This window comes from Anas platyrhynchos, chromosome 20 (assembly GCF_047663525.1).
Source record: "Anas platyrhynchos isolate ZD024472 breed Pekin duck chromosome 20, IASCAAS_PekinDuck_T2T, whole genome shotgun sequence".
NCBI classification, from domain to species: Eukaryota; Metazoa; Chordata; class Aves; order Anseriformes; family Anatidae; genus Anas; species Anas platyrhynchos.
In genome coordinates this window covers 9447521-9468795 of record NC_092606.1, presented here as the reverse complement: position 1 = coordinate 9468795, position 21275 = coordinate 9447521, and the positions used below count along the sequence as shown (strand labels likewise).

At 48.2% G+C, this 21275-nt stretch overlaps 1 protein-coding gene across 5 annotated transcripts in view; it reads right to left on the bottom strand.

Annotated features, from left to right (window-relative positions):
• AUTS2 (activator of transcription and developmental regulator AUTS2) overlaps positions 1-21275 on the bottom strand; it is a 757775-nt gene that overhangs the window by 697728 nt on the left and 38772 nt on the right. The window lies entirely within an intron of this gene.

Here is a 21275-nt window from a genome sequence, read left to right as displayed (position 1 = left end):
ATCCATCTCGCAGTCCCTCCATGTTCAGGGAAAACTCCCAGCAGGTCTTGTCAACGTTATGCCCATTCTAAGAGAAGAGATTTCTTCCCAGGCAGCCAGTGGTACCTACGGCCCAAGCAGAGCATCAGCAACTTGGGGAGCTAACTTGCAGCTCAGATGAATGGTGTTCACCGGACACAAGGCACAAGAATTAAAGGTCCAGCTAACGATCAGCTCAGGGCAGAAAGTGAAAATCTGAGAGCCATAACGAAACTGGAGGATCAGGGCTGCCCTGAGGAGTCCTGCTGAACATCACCTGCAAATTGGTTACTGCAGGTCTGCACTTTAGAGGAGTAAATTATTCCCCTGGGGACTGCCCACGTATATCCTAGGGCACAAACAAGAACTTCTGCACGGTTCAGAAACTGAGCACACTCACATACAGGTGGCTGCCATACCATTTGTGGAGCTGTTCTGGCCTGGGCCACGTGCTAACTCCAGGCCAGGTTCTGTGCCGTGAGCCCTGGGCACAGCCCCGGCCCAGCGCTAAGCCCTGCGGTGCCTGCAGGAGCCGAGCACTTGTGCGCAAAGGCACGCAGAGATCCCACACAACTGAAACTTCCACGCGGACCAAAATCAACAGCTCCAGCTTAATCCCAACTGCAATTCATCAAATTTAAATTCCAGCCTCTTTCTTTTCTGTATTTTTGTTTCAATATTTAGAACCCCGAGTGACAAGGCAGCGCACACAATGCCACCTCCTCGGGAAGCGTGTACCCGGCTCCCTCCATCTGCTTCCTCCCCCAAGCCCCCTTGTATTCTGCACAGCAAAACGTGCCTCTGAAATATTAATACTTAGCTGTTCCACAGTTATTACCAACCCTGAATCTCAAAGCCCGTTCCCACCTTCTCCCCCTGCCCCCCTTTACATTTTTCCAGGGATCACGGCACTCGACGGGTTATGTTACTGCATACTGTACCATGTCTGAGTGGAGCTTTCATAAAAAGGTGGAAGCGGTCCAGAAGCAGCTTCTAGGGAGCCTTCCATCTGCAGCAGCATTTTATTTAGACAGCAGAGGGGAAATTAGATCCCTATGTTGCTGATTGGCTTTGGGAGTTGAATCTTCAGTTCTGTAGGAGGGGTTCATTTACACCACTGTAACGAACCCAATACCGAAACTCCCACCGGGGTGATCAGAGCTCGGGGGGGATGTGGGGGAACAATGATTGTTCAGTTTAAGGGCAACGCTAAGTTGCCTTTCATTTGCGCTGTGCCTTCGCTCTAAATTTCTTTGAATTTGACTTTGTTCTATTTAATCTGGATTTCTACTCCATCTGGCTTCTGAGTAACGATGCCAATTTATTTCATGTGCTTGCTGAAGAAGCTTTTCTGTAGAGTGGGGGAGCGGTTACAACAGAGCACCGCTCTAACAAGTCTATTTCAGTCGGCTCTGAACCTTCCTTCCCCAAATGTTCTAGCAAATACGTTTGCAAGCAGGAATTTCTGTAATTGCAGATAATTTGGATAACAGAGGAGCGTGCAGAAAAGGCATCCCATTGGAAATACCCTTTTTGGATTCCCTGAACCAAGTCTCACCTAGCATAAATCAGCTCTGGCATTGACAGCGCTGCATGGAGGCGGTGGGGACCGCTCGCTCCTCTCCAAGACTCTGGACTCAAGGGCAAAAGGACATTCCTTCTCCTGTGCCCCTACCTGGAGCAGACAGATGGCTAGCCAAGCCAAAACTTGCTGTTTTTTTAAGGCCAGATCTAAATGGAGGTGGAAGGATGACTTCTCAGTGTAGCTTCCATGTCCCTCTGGATCTGAGCTACTAACAGCCTTTCTCTCTTTTCACCAAAAGAACGTCTGCTGGCAACTCCTTAACCAAACTTCAAATCAGCCACTTGTGCTTCAACCACCTTTTGCTCGACTAAGGAAAACAGCATCTAAAAGACAACTCCACGTTAAAATAAACCTTTCCCTCTTTGGACTGTTGAGCAAAGGAGCAGCCATTACCAGGACCAAGGGGAGAGCTACAGACAGCCCTCCATCCGTTTCTCCCATCCCCGGACACAGGGAGCCCTGAGGCAGAGACAGGGGGGTACCCTACAGCCTGGAGGGACAATGGCAGCGATACCAGGCGGCAATGTGTACTGACACCTGGCCAGGCTCCTACATAAAACAAATGCTCTGAAACCACAGGGGTGATGGAGACCTCTGGGCACAGCTCAGTTGCCCGGGCTTGGTGCAGGAATCGGGGCACCAGCAGCAGTGAAGGCACATCGGCTTGGGTCTGGCCGTGGAGCAAGCACCCAGCACACCGGGTGAGATGCTGCCCGTGGGAACCCACCTGCAATAACTGCTACTGACCACCCAGACACAGGCATGGGGCAATCCCACTTCTGCATAGCAGCAGAGACATAGCTATGGCTGTTTATGTTTTTTCAGCGCTGTAAGTCACCTTGTGAGTGTCCAGCATTAAGCAGGATAATTTAGCAGGCTTTTCAAATGACTCAGATTCTTCCCCGTCGAGGTGTAACGGCCCGAGTCTCACAGAGCTATATTTTTTTCCATTCAGTTAAGGGCAGAGAGGGCCACTTAACCTTATTATTTCAGAAGGCTCAAACCTCTGACAATTATAAACAGGAGAGCAAAAAGAAGAGCTAAATTTGTGTAATACATTACTTATCATTTCGCAGTCTCTGAATCCAAGCAAGAAGGGCAAGGATGGCTCTGACACCAGCTTGTTCATCTGAAGCCCGGTTTGAATGGGACCGACAGATCTAATAGCATGAAGTGATTAACACCACAGCCTGCTTCGTGCTGCAGATCAAATGGGTTCGCTCCTACTTCTAGATTTCATGCTCTTCCAGACAGACCTGATCCAACAGGGAGGCAAGTCTGGAAATATGTTAATAACAGAGGAGCAAACAGCCCATTAGCTGCTGATGACACAGTCTCCATGACCCTGTGCTAAGGGTCCAGCAGCTCCTGCCAGCAGCACCTTCCTGGTCTGGCTGCTGGACTCCCAGCCCAGCTCACTGCAAAACACAAATGTCACAACAGCCACATTTCTGCAGCCTCTTCAGAGATTTCCTTGCACTGAGCAATTCCCAACCACTGCAATCCTCGAATGGAAATTCCAACACTCAGCTGTGGTCACACGCCTCTCCCCAGCTTCCTTTTCCTTGTTACCAGCCTCTGTCCCTCTCCCAACAGACCCGGCCTGCACAGCCCCTTGAACAAAGACAAGAAAATGGTGCAGAAGCCCCCTTCCAAAACAGTCATTGATAAATGCATTTAGACAGGGCTTTGTCCAGCTTGTACAGACAAACAGGAAGAAAAAGAAATCTGGTTGATCTACGTGATGATGAATTTGTAAGATAATTGACAACTCCAATCTCCAGTTGCAGCGTAGGGTTTGAGGCACCACACAGGCACAACGCTGTGCTGCGTCACCTCTGCATGGACACCACTGCGTGAGCTTCCTTTGGACAAAAGAGGCAGGCAGAACAAATGCCTTCTCAAATACAATCCTGCAACCCATTTCAATATCTAGTGCTGGAAGACAAAGTTTCTATCAAGCCAGTCAGGGCTGAAATATTGTTTATTGTACCTGAAAATTAATTTCATACCTTTGGGGGCAAGCCCCGATGCCTCAAACAACCACTGACTGCGCGCACAAGTAAATCTGCAAGTTTAGTGACCAATTTTCTTCAGATGTGCAGGAAAGTGCGCCCACGTATTTAAGATCAAAATTCAACCCGTCATGTTCAAACATTATGGTACATAACTCAACAGAAATGTCAGACCTGCAACCGTTAAAGCATAATATTTACTGTACGCCACCACAAATTTACTCAGCGCAACACTGCAACCCTTTGTAGGTATACAACGGTCCAGAAAACCCAAAGAATTAAGATTTCATTCTTTGAATGGGAAGGCGGTGTGCACTGTTTCTCTGTGTCAGCCATGGGTGGTCAGCACAAAGACGATATCCCAGGCTGGCACACCTGCAGTTCACCAAATCCAGCAGTATTTGAACGGGGATATGTCACACAAGGGCATTCCGGTCAGGTGCCTACAGCTGACCCAGAAACATTGTACTCTACAGGACATCACATGCCAAAGGCTCCCGTATTTACTTCTCAGGAGTGGGCTTTTCCTGCCTGTGGGGGTTGTAACACCGGGCAGCCAGGAGGTCACGGTGACTCTGCTGGGATGCAAAGGAGCGGGTAGAGGAGGCCCAACACCCGGCCGTAAATCTCTTTGGCAAACTGACTGACTGCCCACTGTTCCCTCCGGGCATAATGTGTAAAAGCAGATACAAAACTGAGTCTGGGAAGGCCATGAATTCCCCTTTAAAGCAAGATAAACCCTGCAAGTGTTCACTCAGGCCTGCACGCTTTTAGGCACGTCTGTATTGCAAGCCAAGGAAACGAGGAACATCAGCGCCTGGGGAAGCTGCATCCACACCGCCCCAGGACAACGGGGCTGCTTTCTGACAACATCTCCTACAAAGCTTGTGAATCAGGACAGAAACATCACCCCCAGACACAAGCGTGCCTCAGTGCTACCCTTCAGCGTCCAAGGACGAGGGCTTCGACCTGTCCACCTGGACCCCTCCTCGTGGCGCGCAGGGACGGGACAGCCGCTCGGTGCCCACGGCTTTGGGTCCTCCCAACCCACAACAGTTAGCGCGGACATAAATAATGCTTGCCCAAACGTGTGTTTATATAGAGCAAAGTAATAGCTCCATTAGACCTTTACATTCTATCAGCCAAATAATATGAGTTTTTAAAAACGTTTAGTAGTTTAACAGGGATTTTAACAGCTCCCATAACTCAGCTGCATCTTCCCCGTAAATCAGCTGACAGCTGAATACTCCATTACACCATCTAATCCCCTTCAGCGTTTCAGAAGGGAAGGAACAACCTTCCTAGGGTTGTTTAGGGAGGGGAGCAGCCTTGGTAGGTGCCTGCTCTCTACAGCAAGGAGAGGCTTTTGCTGTTTGTTCTTTCTAAGTATTACTTTGAAGTATTATTCTCATGTGGAACCTCCCAGGTGACAGCAGGGGCTCAGGTCTTGTAATGGGCCAAATCAGCCAGGCAGAGGCCAGCTACACTCCACACATAACTTGCCTTGGTTAAGCACAAAGCGCAGTCCCGAAAGGAGCGGGATGGGATCATCACCTCCAACTGGGCAAGGACAGAGACCAGCAGAGGATGGGCAGATGAAGCCCAGGAAACATAAAACAAGGAAAAAGGAAGGGGCACAGTCAGCAGGACGCGTGAAGAGGAGGTGGAGGTCTGGAGAGCAGGGGAGAAAGGCGACAACGAAGGCTCAGCCCAGTTTTTGTTACCACAGGAGGTGCGGGGCAGGAGATGTGCAGGAGCACTCGCAGCAGGAGGGCGATGCTGGCCTAGGCAGGATTTGCAGCAGGAGCAGGAGGCCGAGAGCAGTCCCACTGGGGGGCATCCACGCGGGTTTGCAAATGCAAGCGTGAAATACTGTATTTGGGGCATGTAAGCCTCCATTTTCCCCTCGCCTCTCTCAGTAGTGGTGAGTTTGATCCTTACAGCCCCATCTTGTCTCCTGCCCCTGGAAGGCCCTGTTCTCGCATTTTCTCATATATTTCAAAGCTCACAGACAGAAGCAGAAGAGGCAATTAAGTGCAGATGAAGGTAGAAAGGCGATCCCCTGGGAAACAGTTTAAGAAACACTGTCTCTAATGGGATATTTCACTGTATTTCACTCTGGCTTTATGATCTACTCTGATGAGCTCTTTAAAAAAAAATACACACGCTCTCTCACTATATATATATATATCTCCATCCAGATGAACACTTTTGATCACTTAGCATAAGTTTTTCTTGGCTGTAAAAGACGGCAGGCTGAGGAAACTCAATGAGAGCCGAGAAGAGCCGAGGCAGCTGGATCCCGGTCATGCAGGGATCGGAGGCTGGATGGGCTCTGCCAAAAACAAGGACAAAGCCAGAGACAACCCCGAGAGATTTACACCACGTGGGGCCCTGCACGGCACACCACAATGACAGTGGGTATCCGATGCTGGCCAAATTCCATAAATAAGTGCTTGATGAAGTTCCTGCAGGCTTAAAGATTTATTCCTTCCCCTGCTAAAGCACTTGGTGCCTAAGAGATGAAGATCTCAGCTGGCTCATTCTTTCGGAGACCGGACCTGAGAAAACTTCCCCCAGCTCTTCCTAACTGCACAGGGTTCAATTTGAGAGCAGGATGGGACATCTTGCAGGCTTTGCTGCTACGAGCCTGGATGGCAAAGCAAGCACAAGCCTGGAGGTGACGTGTGGACAAGGACACGGTGTCCCTGTGCCTGGCCTGGCATCCCTGACAGGCCACTATGGTCAGACTAGCCACCTCCCCATGCTGTGGATCTTGGGTTCTCCATACACCAAACTACAAAACACAGGTGTGTCATACAGCCAGATCCACGATTATTTAGTAATAAACACCTCAGAGAGCTCTGCCATACTCTCCCTGCTGTTCTGCAGCAGCACAGCTTCCCTCTAGACACCTTCTACCCTCAGATCTCCCCTGCATGCCTGGATTTATTGTGGGCCAGGACTGGGGCCCAGCTTTCAGGCTGGAGAGCCTTCCTCAGCCCGACCCCAAATCCCAGTAATACCAGATCATCACCTCCTGGTGAGCCACGGAGGAATACGAGAGAAAACCAGGTGAGAGAATTTGCTGGGGAATAACGATACCCCAGAGAAAATTGCACCCAGCTGTTTTTTTTGGGCAAAGGGAGCAGGCGAAATGCTAAAGGGTGGAAGAAGGTAAATTATCAGAGTTAAGACATTTCAAATGACTGCTCCCTGCTGCCTTCAGCAGTTTTTCTTGATGGAGTCACTAATCGCTGCAGTTTACTGAATGACCTTGCTGTGGCCATCTCATCTTCGGGAGACCACAGACTGCAACGATCTCTGGTGCAGAGATGGCTTCGTGGCCATGCTAACTCACGGCCATCAAGCGCTGACGGCAGCCTGTCACGACAGGGCAGAGTAACAGCACATTTCACAGCAAAATGTCTCCGCAGAGGCGTTCATCATGTCCAACACACACAGCAAGCTTTGCACTCAGGGCAGAGATGAAGAGATTGGGGCAGAAATTACCTTTTTTTTTTCCCTATATATACACATCTAAAAATACTGGCTGCCACAAGCTGAAAAAACGTTATAGAAAAATTAAATATTTACTTCTTCTGTTTGTTAATATCTTTCATTAGTTACTCAGCTGTAACAGTCATTAAAATGCTGAAAGGGAGCTTCATGTAAATTCATCACTAGCCTGGGAATACTCCCGCATTTGCGAGCAGGCTGCGCGCTGCCGCCGAGCTTGGAGACTCGATTTCCCTACAGGCAAGGCCAAACGTCTGGTTCACTCACAATTTACAAATGATTATTTTTCTAATTAATCATTCATCAAAAAAACACAAATAGCAACAGGGCATGAAAGACAATGCTGGTGTAAACAGCAGGCAGAGTCGATCCATCACGGGTGGCACGATGGCTCCAAGCAAGGCACAGGCGTCGCGCCCGTGCAACCGCTTGCGGCAGGAGACCCCCAGGTGCTGTAACTCAGTGACTGCAGGCAGGGGAGATGGGGAAATACCCTTTCTGTTCTCCGCAGCCAACATAAGGAAATAGATGGTGCGTGTTTCTGTTATGCTAAAGCTCATCTGCGTAAACTGGAGCTGCAACAGATCCGTGAAGCATATTGGGAGCCAAACACGACGATGCTGTCAAACAGGCAGGGAAGGATCGGGGCTGTGGAAAGGAGGGCAAATTCACAGGTGTGGGAGAAGGCTTCTAAACTAAGGCTGGAAGCGACACACAACAATAACCCTGACGGAAAGAGGCCGTAGCAGCCATAAGAGAGCAGAACAATGAGAAGGGACTTGCTTGACTGCAACTCATGCACTGCCTGCTGCTGCAGCCTGGGGTGGGCCCAGACCGCGGAAACACTGCTGCCAGGAACAGGATGCCAGCTGCTCTTTCACCTTCGCTTGGATTAAGGAATTCTGGAAGCACAAACAAATCCTCCAACGATAATACACCTGGACATCATCTCCAATTTTGAATTTGGAGCCACTTTCTTGCTTGCCAAATGGCTTGCAAGAGATGACACATCTCCACCAACAGCCTAAAAGTAAGCCGCAAATACACGTGCTTGTCACCCTTTTGCACTGATCGTCTGTTCTCATCACTATTAATCCAGGTTACAAATGCCCTGTGCTCCAAGGACAGGTGCTGGAAAGCTGTAATTCCTTCCAGGACCTCAGACCTCTCCTTGCTCTGGCCTTGCCATAGCAGGCTGCCGGCCAATCTCTCACCAAGCCAACATCTCTTCAAAAAGGTGGAATGAACTGGTAAAAGCAGGTGGCAGCACAGCATTTCAGCCCTGCTATTGTCTCCCACTGGCTTTTATTGTATCTCACAGGGCTAGGCTTGAAACATGTAATCAAATTTCAAAGAGGCTGGAGGATTGTTGGCAGTCTCCTTTATTCTTGACCACTGAGATTGTGAGATCTGTCCCTGCTGCTGCAGGAAAGAGAGGTTTTCCTCCTTCGAGCAGTTTACGAAGCCTACAACACAACAGAACAAAGCACATCCAAGAGACACCCAGGACTTTTGCAGGACTGGCTTTTAGCAGAGGTTTCCCCTCCAAAGCTCTGCCAGTGCTGCATCTCCGCACGTTGCACAGGGATGGCAAAGCAAATGAGCGTGAAACGGGGGAATTCTTCTGGAGACCAGATGAGCCTCATACCCTGAGATCCTAATGGGAAACAGTAACCCGTCCTGTGAAATCAGAGACGCTCAGAGACAGGTAATGTTAACGAAGCAAGCTTTCAGTGAGTTAAAAAGAGCCTCCTTAACCAAATTTTAGCACACTTGAGAAACATGAACAACCTGCTGGCTGCATCAGACCCAGCAGCGGGGAGGAGGACTGGCATCGCCAGCCAGCAGGCAGCACAACGCCAGGCACGGGAAGGTTTTGGGCAGGCTGCGGGTCCCTCCCTGGTTTGGGGCCACATGGATCGTACTGAGGAGGTTACAACGTGCTGGGCCCCAGGGGACAGGCAGTTCCAGGGGAATGAAGCCCTGTACAGGCAGCTCAGGGAGCCAGGAATGGGTTCCCTCAGGAGACAGAACAGGAAATTCTGACTTGACCAAGACGCACGTCCCACCACCAGGAAAGCTCCCACGACAGGCTTTTACCTAACGGCACGAACTTAGCCACAAAGGAGCAGCGATGGTGGCTGAGGGGAAAACAGAGTCCAGGCAGCAGCAGAACCAGCCGTGCAGGAAACCACTGCAAATCCCTGATGCAATGGGACCTGCAGGAAATTCAAAATAGGCTGCCTCCCAGAAGCAGCTGTGTGCAGCTGTGAGGAACAGCCAAAATCACCTTCCTGGGGCCCAGGACCGTGCAAGCTGGAGCTTCAGATTTGCCGTAAGGGAAGAGAGAATCACTCCCCAGATCCCACCCACTGCTGGACAAGTCAAACAAGAAATTTAATCCAATTCCCTGTATTTCACCGCAGAAGTCCTGTAATAGCTCAGAAGCACTAATTGAGGGAGGAAATCCATAGGAGCCACTGATAAGACTCCAATTCCTCGATTCCAACTTTTTCTGACCATTGGGCCTTTTCCTTACAGCGCTTTCACTGGTATTTGTGTAAAGGAACCGCTGAGCTGGCTGTAACAATGCGCTTACAAGAGGTAGAGAAGAATTAAGAACGAAATGGCATTTAGCCTCGGGTTTGGGGAACTTTTAAAAGTTCTTTTTTATTAGGCAAATTTCTCAGAGGAAAGCTATGGCATGAATGACGTGCCTGAGTAATTTTTCTAAGTGAGAGTTTCAGATTGCTGATCTAAGGTATTTCCTGTCATTATTTTCTTGTGTTTATATTCTCTCCGATGTATCCCATTATAGCAAATCTGCTTGGAAGGGCTCCATTCTGGATGATGATGCATGTTCCAAGAATGCCTTCTGCACAAGGAAAAGTGCTAAAGAAAACCAGTTGTACAACTCGTGTGCTTCCAGATAATCAGATGCACGAGGGCACTATATAGGTGAACAGAGAGCACGTACGCACACTTGACTATAAATGTCCAATTCTTTCATTTTCTGCAGCAGCTCTTTTTCTAACCAATTTAGCAATATCTGCTTCTGACCCAAGATCATCATTTGGAAAAGAGGTACCCCCACGCAGTCTTAATGCACACAGAGAGTGCTGAAAACCAAGATGAGTTTTCTGAGAACATCTCCAATGCTCATTCCGGTTCTTCAAAAATACAGCTAACCCACTCCCTGAAGGACACAGTAATAACTCATCCTCTTTATTTTTAGCCTAGCTCTCCCTTCAAAGCCCAGCAAGAAATGTGGAGTTTCACAGTGTGCAAAGAATCCCTGCTCATGATTAACATCTATGTGAATAATAAAGCTTTAATCTGGTTTGAGTCTGTTACCTACTGCTTCAGCAAGTTTAACATCAGATGGGAGCAAGAGTAGCGAGGGTATCCAGCCAGCTCTCATATAACTCAAAGCAGTACTACAAGACTTAATTAATTGGGATCACCAGATGAAAAAACTCATCATGTATATAAAAGGTAAAAAGTAAAACATCTGCTGATGCTCAATCAGTACTGAGATGGGATGCTACACGGGAACTTCAGAAAAACTTCAAAGAGAAGAGACGGAGACCCATCTGCGTATCAGAATTACGTTCCTCCTGCTCCGGAGTCCCAACCTCAGCCAGATGCTGGGTCTGAAACTGGAACACAAGCAAACCTTAATGCTTTAATCACAGACACCTTCTGTTCTCTCAGCCATGTCTTGCAGTAAGCCTAGCACACACTGAGCTGCTCCCTCTAAAACTGCACCAGTACGAAGGCAGCTCAGACAGCACAACAGCCTCCCAGAGTAGTCCACGTTTCTCCTTCCTTTCACAGGTGGTCTCAGTGTCAGAAGTCACGTCTGAAGGGAAGCAGGGAGGGAAAGGCAATTCACACAAGCCATGTTTTGGTAATGCAACCACTTATTCTGCTTCCCTAGGTACCCTTCCCCACATTTGGAGGCGGGGTGAGGTCGCTACATGAGCAGTGTACCAACCTGGCATCTGGAAGGAAGAACTGCTGCACTGCTCCCTGCTCTGCAGCAGTGATCAAGTGAGAGAAACAGCCAGCTGCCTAAAGATGCTTTGAAAGGGCGGTTTGCTATTTGCAAGGGCTCCTTGGACAGAAGTGACCCAGAGGAGGTACCTGGCAGCTGCCCCTTCAGCAGGGACCACCTATCACCCCAAGCCATTTACCTGCGAGGCACAGCTGGGCTCTGGCTCTGCTCAGGCACCTGCTGTCCTGCTGCCCAGGGACAGATCCTTCAAGCGATCCGGTCTGTGCTGGAGTGGCAGACCACAAAAATCATTTCCGCCTCTCTCCTCTCCCATCAGATAAACCAAGCTCTCACATACACCGTCTATCTTCTTAGTCATTACCCTTTCTCCTCCTCTTCCCCCACATCCTCAAGTGCTTCAAGTCTGAGCAGTTTCTCTCCACTAAGCCGTTCTGATTCATTTCTGCAAGCTCTGCACAGAGTCCCTGCACTCCAGCAGGCAACGAGAGCTCCTTCAGCTCTCACACCCCTCTGACAACACAGAAATGCCACACCACCGACTGCGTTTTGCAGATGGCCAACCTGACATGAAACAATTGCCCATGGACACACAGCCAGCCCGGGCACAGCCATGCAGGGAGCACTGGGGTCCCGACACCCCACACTCAGCTGCCTGCTCACAGCCTCATGCCGCCTCCTTAGCCAACAGCACACAGCACCCGACTCAACCCAGGCAAATCGTTCCAGCCATCGGGATGGGTGGTGTACACCCAACTACTCTCTGCTCCACATTGTAAATGTGATACTGGCTTTTTTTCCCCAAGTATATATTCAGGCATAATATATTTTAATGGCAAAAGGCTGCTTTGTTCCATGGGGCGTGTGTGTATTTGATCCCTGTGCTTCAAACAGATCCGGGAATGGAATTTAATACATTTCTAAAATTGAGAACAGATGCTACAGACTGTTTAAACTAGCAAAGAAAATAGTAAGAAGAACACTCCAAGGAAGGTGACATGAAAAAAGGCAGAATGGTGCAGGAAAATGGAAATGAACTAATGACTGCAGGACTGCAGGGACACGCAGGTCCATGCCAAAAATCCCTTAAGGAAAGACAGCTCCCAGCTCGAGCACGCAGACATCTCTTCTGCATGAGCTAGAGAGAGAAAACTAATAGATAACAGCAGCTGGAGATAGAGCACATTTGTCTTCTAGCACAAGAGAGATGCAGTTCACTTTAAAATATAAATCATAGTGCATGCAAACAGAAATCCCGTGCATGCAAACAGAAATCCCTTCCTTTCCTACCAACTCCACCTCAAAATATTAAAGCCAATAACCACTTAAAGGTCGAGTTTACATCTCTCAACTTCTCCCCTGCTCATTTTCTTCCTGCAGGTCTCCCAGCTCGGGCAGCAGAAGTCTCCTTGGCAGCCGCTGCCTGCGGGGAGGCTCCTGAGCTTCCTGCACAGCAGCACCCGGGCTGCAAGCCCCGCACGGGGTGGTTTATTTGTTCGGCATGGAGTGTTTCCACTCTGGATTTTAAGTGATGGAAACTTCTCCTGTTGGCTTTTGGTGCCCTGTTTGTTAGCACAAGGTTTATATTTGAGGACCAAACCCTTTTGGAAAGGAGCTGGTCCAGAACCAATGTCTGCATCTCTCTGTCCCACGGTGAGCTACCTGGGACCTCACTGCCACCGCTTCCCTAAGGAAAGGCACTACCGAGAGGCAGAAGTGGTTTCAGCCTCTCTCCACAGCTCCATGTAGCACTGCGTGATGTTAATGGCATTGTCACCCCCATTTTACAGAGCATTATGCTGAGATACGGAGTATGTTAAGCAACTTTTGCCTTTGGTCACAGAATTCGGTGCAAGAAGAGGGATTGGAATTCAGGAGCTGTGCTCAGATCCTGCCACACTCTTCTTGTGCACAGAAGTGCCCAGATTGTACTTGCAGATCATACATTTGCATTGCAAAGCGAGGAGCTGCGTGCGTAAATGCCTGTATGTACAAGTATATTGCATATTCGGCAGGCAAATCTTTGGAAAATTCAGCACATATTGTTCTGTCTGCAAGTCAAAAGCCATCTCCAATTGCTAAAACTTAAATAAAAATACAAGTTGCTACAATTCATAAGGAGCTTAATATTTATTACCATGTACTGCAAGCATGCAGCTATGCAGAAAGACTCCATTACTGTCTCCAGTGATTATTCAAGGGACAAGAAAAAGAAAGAATAGCCTTTGATGGTAACAAAAAAAAGCAAGAGTGGAGAAAACAATGTATTAAATCCTTTTCACAGCCAAGAGGCCAACGAAAATGCTATATATTTATAAAGGAAATGAAAACCTGTCAGGAACAAAATGAACTGAGTAACAGATCTTGAGCTGAATAAAGAGAAGCAAGAACTCAAGAACCAAAAATGCAACCAGGGTGGAAATACAGCGTACTCTGCACCCCTGCAAAGAGGGCTCTGAAGGGACACACGAGTACAAGACAGACAGGAGTCCCCAAACATTTGGTTCTTCTGCTAACCTGCTTGCAGGGAACCAAACACCAAGCCAGGTTTGCAAACACGTTTTTTGTGGGATGCATCATAGTAACTAACGGGAGCATCTTCTGTGCTCTCAGCACAGGGCGCACGGGGTACAGGCACAGCCAGACTGATGCCCAGGCCTCTGCAGTCTCCTGCTACCAGTCTCTGCAGAGCAGAAGCTGAAGAGATAAGATCACCTGGTCACACAGAGGTGCGTGCACGAGTGAGGTCTGGCTTCCACACGCTGACTTTATGGTCCCGTCCCTCTGCTGTGCCATCCAGGTGCCTGTGGCTACAGCAGCACTTGAGGAGAGGATGCTGCTCCCAGCCCACAAGGGAAGATGCAGCCTCAGGGCTACAGAGGAAGGAAACTTCTGGTTTGCCACAGAAAATGTGCCCACAGACGGACAGACCAGTTGTACAAACTGGCCTGGATCTCAGCTCTGCAAGCAGAAGCTGGCCCATCACACTTTGGGATTTTGGAAGTTGGAAGATGACCTGAAAAATCACTGGGGAACTTAACTATTTGATGAAAGATAAAATAAAACACATCTATTTTAAGCCCAATTACTGCTATTTTGATAGAAAAAAAAAGGCTTTTCAGTGTGTGGATGCCTTGGACTCAAGATCTAATGTGATATTCAATAATTTAGCTTTATGTTTCTAATTGCAGGAAGTTTGTGTGATTTCAAAAATAAACAACATAAGTATTTCATAATTCAGATACTTAATTAATATTACCATATTGATTGCAGGAAACAGGATTAACCACACATTATACGTTGTCAGAGAATGTCAACAATATTGAAGCAATGGCTACTTATGAATTAGCCGGCTGTATTACATTAAAAACAACATAAAAACTGTGGCCATCAGAAAGAAGAATTCGTAATAAATCAGCACACTCGTAATGCAGCCTGGGATCCTGTGGAATCCAGGAGGAGAGCAGAAACTGTGTGAACATGCAATGTTTAACTCATGCTCAGGAGAAGAGAAGAAAGGTGGAAGGTCCTTTTCTCTCAAACCTTCCCTTGCTTAGATGGCTCATCACTGTAGTCATGTAAATATCAGTCCAAATAATTGACACTACAAAGAACAATAACGCTTCTTTTTCCAGTTCCTACCAAAAATGTTCAGGGAACTACCAGGAGCTCTCTGACTGTACGTAGTCCCCAAGCAATCCTGAGTGAGGCAAGACCTGTGCAGGTGGCAAGGCCACCTCCTGGTGAACTCGCTCTGCTGGACGCTGCTGCCAGGGGAGATCCTCAGGCACAGAAAGCAGAAATATCGCCAGCATTTAATACCCAACACAACCAGGCTCTGCCCTTGCTCTATTTATCAGTATCCTCATGCAAAAGAAGGGCATGCAACGTGCTCTCGGCAGGCACGATGCGACACCATAAGGTATTTGTTACCAAGTGAGACTTTTCTGCAACACCTGGTGTATCCCTGCATGACAATACTCAACACCCTGAGTCCATTTCAACTCTCAATACAGACGCGCTTTTATTTCAATGGGATCAGCAAAAGTGAAGCTGTACGTTAATGAGAAGTGGTGGTCTCAAAACTGAAAAGATGCTTTAAAAAAATAAAAAAAAAAACACCTTCCTGAGGTGCACTCATTTTGCATCTTCCTCACAACAGACTGCAGCTACTTCTGCTGCACATCAACAGAAGGGAAAGAGCATAACAGGAAAATAGCACGGGCCTTTTTATCATACTTGAAAGGCAGGTTGAAAATCTCCACTGAGCCACTTAAACATCTCTTGCTGTATAAAAGACAATGCTCAGATACTCTTGTTATTTGCTTTTCATCTTCTTGAGGATTCAACAAATCCTAGACTGCACTGGTAGCTCTCTCGGACAGATCACTCATCTGAAGGTTGGCTGGTCTAGGAGCACAGCTGCATTTCATGGGGCTCCAAAAGCAGCAAACCACCCTGACCTCTTCCCCATGTGCATCTCCAGAAAGCAGACCTGCGGCTTTCACCAGCCGCACTTCATTCTTTCCTATTGCAGGCATAGTATTGGTGAAGCAGGAAAACACAGAGTTCCATTATCCAGAACTACGTCATAGACATGCTTACATTTATTGCGTTTACCATGCTACAACTTCAAAACTGCCCCAGCACCCTGTAGATAAGCGAACTGCCTCTGGGCAGCTCTACAAGCTGGGTGACTTTTTGCATCAGAAATTTCCCATTGCCTTTTAGCCTGGAGAACAAAGCACATCCCTTCGACCCTAACAGTGCCAGCATCCAGATCTGTAACCACAGGAATCCCAATGGACGTGCCTGGAGAAATGGGCTCTGGGAGAAGGAATGAGCACTCTTTTTCTCGGTGTGGCCAGGCAACACGTGTTGGCACTCCCAGGGAACACAGCACGAGCCCATCAGGCACGTGTTGCTCCTGGAGGGGACAGCCAGTGAAGTGAGAAACAAGACCTTCACTGCAGCCCATGCCGTGACCCTCTGGGGGTCAGGGAGAGAGGGAGCCATTTTTCACCCCTTACATTGACTTTTACAGTTTGATCCAAGGCCCACAGGCACTAATTTCAGGCCTTAGCAAGCAAGAGCCACAGACCAATTTCCAGCGATGCCTGGCACATACTGCTGAGCAGGAAACAACAGACAACTCTGAGCACTGAAGTGGAAAACTCTGGTCATTATCTTTTTATAATTCTGTATGACATGATTCAACTGTACAAAGTCTTTTATCAGATGTGACAGAAAGGAAAACTGCTGTATTTACACAGAGCAGCGCATACCACATATGTCTGTGTGCGTGCATGTGTGCGCACACACACTCCGTATGTTTCTCTAGGAAGCCTACAGGAATCAATACCCATCTCAGTTTGAGTTAGATAACCTCCACAGACTTTCTCAAAAAGCCCTCCATTTTTCATTCACTTGATGTTGCAAGTTTATCCAAATATCCTACAACTGAAATACAAATCAACACCAGTGATCCTGCTCTGACTCCACCTGATACAAGACACAGGGAGCAGTTATAAATCTATTACCGGTGCCAGCAGGATTCCCCTGCTCTCTCTGACCCATGAACGTGGCCAGCTGCTCAATTTACCACAGGTCTGGTAGCCCTACCCTCCTGTTCGTAGCCTGGGAAACCTTCCTGGTACAAGACATGGCAGAAACCCTGTGTGCCCGGGCCTGGAAAGTACAAGAGGCTTGATGACAATCAGAAAGCAAAATACCCTAAAGGACATTCAGCGTCTGGACGATACAGTTGAACTGGAAGCAACTGTACTTTAACAGAAGTGCTGCAAAGAGGTCCCAACAGCAGAAGACTTCATCATGGCTGTGCATGCTATTTCCAGCAAAATAAGCTGAGGTTTTGCACCCTGCATAGCCAGTGCTTCACTCAACTCTATTTTTGGCCTACCCCAGGGCCACAAAGGACATCAAAATGCAGACAGTTCTCACTGATGTCCACAAGGCAGCTCTGCAGAAGACATCAACCACCGCAGAAGACATCAGCTATCATCAGCTAGGGCTTGCAAAGGCCCTCGCATGTCAGGCGAGCATCCTCCCCACACAGAAACCCCTCAGATGGGTTTTCACAGGCCCCACACCCACGCAGTGCACACTGTTAGCATGCCAGCCACTTCAAAAGCTGGCCCCTAAAAACTTACAGACAAACTCCGCGTCCCTTTTGTCATCACAGTAAACAGGGCCTAGCCCAGGGCTGCAGCGGTTTTAACAGGACGCTGAGGTGCCGCCCAGCTCTGCAGCCACCCCAGTACAACAGACGCCTCCGCCTGCAACTTCAGGGTCACCATACTCCCAGTGAAGCAGGTAAGCCATCAGAATAGGAACACATTCATGTCCCGAAGCCAAACTGCCTCGTATCCTGATCCTGCCAAAGCTCCCAGCATGTCCTGATGCCCCGAGAGGCACCGCACAGCCTCGGCATAGGGGTGCTCACAGAAGCACGGGTCACAGCCAGGTGTCCTGGGTGGAGGTGCCCAAACCCCTGTGAAGGCACAGTGCAGGCCATCAGCTTTTCTTCTGCCTACACGCAGCAGCTGCCAGCGCTCTGTCCCCACGGAGTTTGGCACCTCAGAGATCTGACACCTTCCGCCTTGGCAGAACAGCCACCGCGGTGTGAACGCTGCAAGGATGTCACCTGTCCCCAGCACCTGTCCCCAGACCTCTGTTTCTCTTGGGACAGTTGTTGCCCGTTTCGCAGGAACACCTCTCAAAACCCCAGAAAGTCTCCAGGATAAACCAGGTGATGAACAAGGGGCAAAAGCCAGTGCCTATCAACCTACGGCAACCAGGCAGCACCCCGGCTGAGAGCAGAGTGTGGAGAGGTTGCAGGGGACCTTGATAAGGGGCAACCAGCACAGCAGAGGTGCCCATGCTCCTGCTGCCTGCTCACTGCCACCACCCAAAGTTTCACCCAAACTGCAGCCACGCGCACCCAGCCCTTTCCACATGCCACTGGCTCCAAGTTTACAGTAAGCAAGCTATTCAGAGAACCGAAGCACTCTCTCCACGGTTAATGTAAAATATTAATGTCTCATTTGTTCAACAATTTTGTGGAAATTAAAACTTTTAGGTTAATCATATACTGAACAATTTTAATTAAAGCAGTTATAAAACAATTAATCCACAAGAGCAGGCTTGGATCCTTGCCAGCCTTATTGGTTTAATACATGTAGGCAAAGCTTATTTCTCCCCGTTTGACTTAATGAATGCTAATAAGTGACACAAAATATGCATGCGGCGCTCCTAATATAGTTAGTCCATCTGGTTTCACTTGCATTTTGTATTTGTCATTTTGCTTTGATAGAGAAATTGAATATGAATTCTCTGTGCTAGGAATTAGAAGAACTTTGTACCCTGCTTAATCTAAAATAATTTTTGCAAACCTTTTGGGGAAAAAGACAGCAATTCAGTACAGTACATTAGAGCTATCTTTTTGGTTGTTCCAAGGTTGGAAAAAAAGCATAGGACAGAAATACAATACTGTACTGAGCAGCACCGCAGCACTGAAGGAACAACACTTGCTCAGCTTCTTTTTTTTTTCTATCAGTATTTCAAAAGACTTTTTTTTTTCCTTGAGTAGATGGTAATATAAAAGCAAAGGATAAAATATGATTTTAAGCGCCTGAGACAAATCCTCTACTACTTCAATTTGTTCTGCATTACAACTTGTTTGATCCATTTGGGGATGTATTTGTTTGCCAAAGCAAGCACAGCTCAAGTTCTTTCTTGAATATTTAACGTATGCCAATTTTTTTTTTTTTTTTTTTTTTACCTTTTTAGCACTTTCCAGTTTCATAGCCATGGTATTTCAAACAGCATTCATGAATATCACTGTCAGGTATAACCAATCTACCATGCTATGTACCTGTGAATGTCCTGCACACCTTAATTTGTTTGACTGCAGCCCAAACCGTGAAAGGAGGGTCCTGGTTCCTCCCTTGCAGACACCAAAGCCACAAATGGTCTCTTTTCTGGGTGACACTCATGTAAGACAACTCATGTCACAATGAGTCACATTTGATGTCATCTATCACCATGGAGAGTTGCCCTTGGTATCTGCATCTCTGGAGGCCCTGGCTCACAACACACCACCACCACGAGCACTACAGGGTCATTTCAGAAGGTCCCGACTGCCCCTTCGCAATCACTGAGGATCCTTCCAAGAATACCACTGGGGTCTGGGTCAGCTGCAAACACATCCCCTTCCAGAAAACACCGTGACACAGCAGGAGGTACTGCTGTGCCAGGTTAAATTGACATGGTTTCTGTCTCCCCTGGCTAAGGTCAGTGTCCATTTCTGCTGCTGCGATGTCGTGCACAGTGACAGCAGCGAGACTACAAGAGATTCAAAACTAGCTTGACTCCCAGGGGATCAGCATCCCAAATTCAATCAGTTCAGAATAAACAGGAAGAGAAATGTGCCTGTGTCCTGAAAAGTTACATGCAAGAAGGGGGAGAGCAGAAGAGCAGAGCACCGTCTCTCACCCCATGACCCTCATTGTACCCTCACAAGACAAGAAAGGGAAAAACTTACTCTTCCCTTAGCAGTTCAGACCTGCAAAAGTGTGCATGAGCCCAGGCACTGCCATTATCTGCTCAATGAAGAAACCGGTGTATGAGCCACCCTTGAGCTCACCTTGATCTATGATTTTTGAGCCCCATTCCTCCTGTCACGGTGAGATGTCTCCTACTGCTTCCTGCAGGACGGGCGCTCTGCTCGCCTCAGGATGGAAACGGGGGCGCACAGGGGTGGCAGCCTGCGCTGCACCCTCGCCCCACGCCCAACCTTCCCTGTCCTGCAGTGCTTAGTGATGGATGACCTGAAGGGAACGAGACCCAGGCAGCTCCATGCTGCGAGGTGCAACCCCTGTTGTCATCACATCTCCAGACACGCATTAAAAATGTCAGCTCACAAAGGCGACGCGAGAGAAACGAAAACTCTTTGGAGTGCGAAGCGAAGACAAAGAGGGGCTGAAACAAGGGGGAACAGCTACGGACAGATGACTAGGTGCCTTAAAATGAACTCGGTCACTGCTACCGAGCAAAATTTGGAAACTCATGCTTGGAATGAGCTCCTCTAGCAGGCCAACATACCTGCAGTGCCTGGGAGGTGCCAGCACAGAGCTGCCCCTTACCATCAGCTCCTCAGCACAGCTGAGCCATCCCCACACCACACAGACCCGCACCACGAGGAGCTGAGCCCCCTTCCCCGCACCTCACAGCAGGGCTCCCTGCTCAGGAGGGCTCTGCGCTGCTTGCTGGCTCACATGGGAGATCCAGTTCCCCCCGCAGCAGTCTTTTTGATGATGATATTGCATTTTTTCTGCCAGAGGGATCCCAGAATAGCTTACAAATCACGCGCACATCGCTAAAGCCCGTGCTCACGCTGTAACAGCCAGCAGAGCGGGGACTCCGGTGCAGGGACAATGCCCAGGGTAGCAAAAAAAGCCCCGATGATGAAGCTGTCTGGCAGCAGAAGCTGCATCACACCTCCTGTACGCGTCCTGCACTGCACAGCCAGCAGGATGCCATTTTGCTGATGCTCACACCTGACTGGTGCACTGATCCTGTGCAAGGCTCAGCGGAAAGCACAGCCCAGCACCAAAAATGAAATCAAATAGAGAGGCCAGCTTGACTCCTTGTCCCTGGAACTGAGAGCCTGCCAACAAGCTCTTTGTAAGCGCTAAATACCTTCTCTGTGTGTCACTTAGAAAAATACAGATGTGGCTCTTCTGCACTAAGACATTCTGGCAGAGCAGCTTTTTCCTTTTTTTTTCCTTTCCTTTTTTTTTTTTTTTTTTTTTTTTTTAAGTGCTTTAAACATCCTACAAACACTGTTTAGGGAAGTCAGCAGGAGGTCAAATAGAAGCCTTGTGTCTCAGTGGATAACAATCCTTCTGTGAAATCTTTCCAGCAGGAATCGAGTCACTCTTACAACTCCCTCCCCACCTTTTTTTTTTTTTAAAGGCATTTTAGCAAAGCTTCCTTTGAAGTTTAAACCTTCTGCAACAACATCACTTGCCAACAAGATAAAATATTTAGTGCTGCTATATACTAAAATCATATCTCTAACAATACCTTCCACGCCTGACAT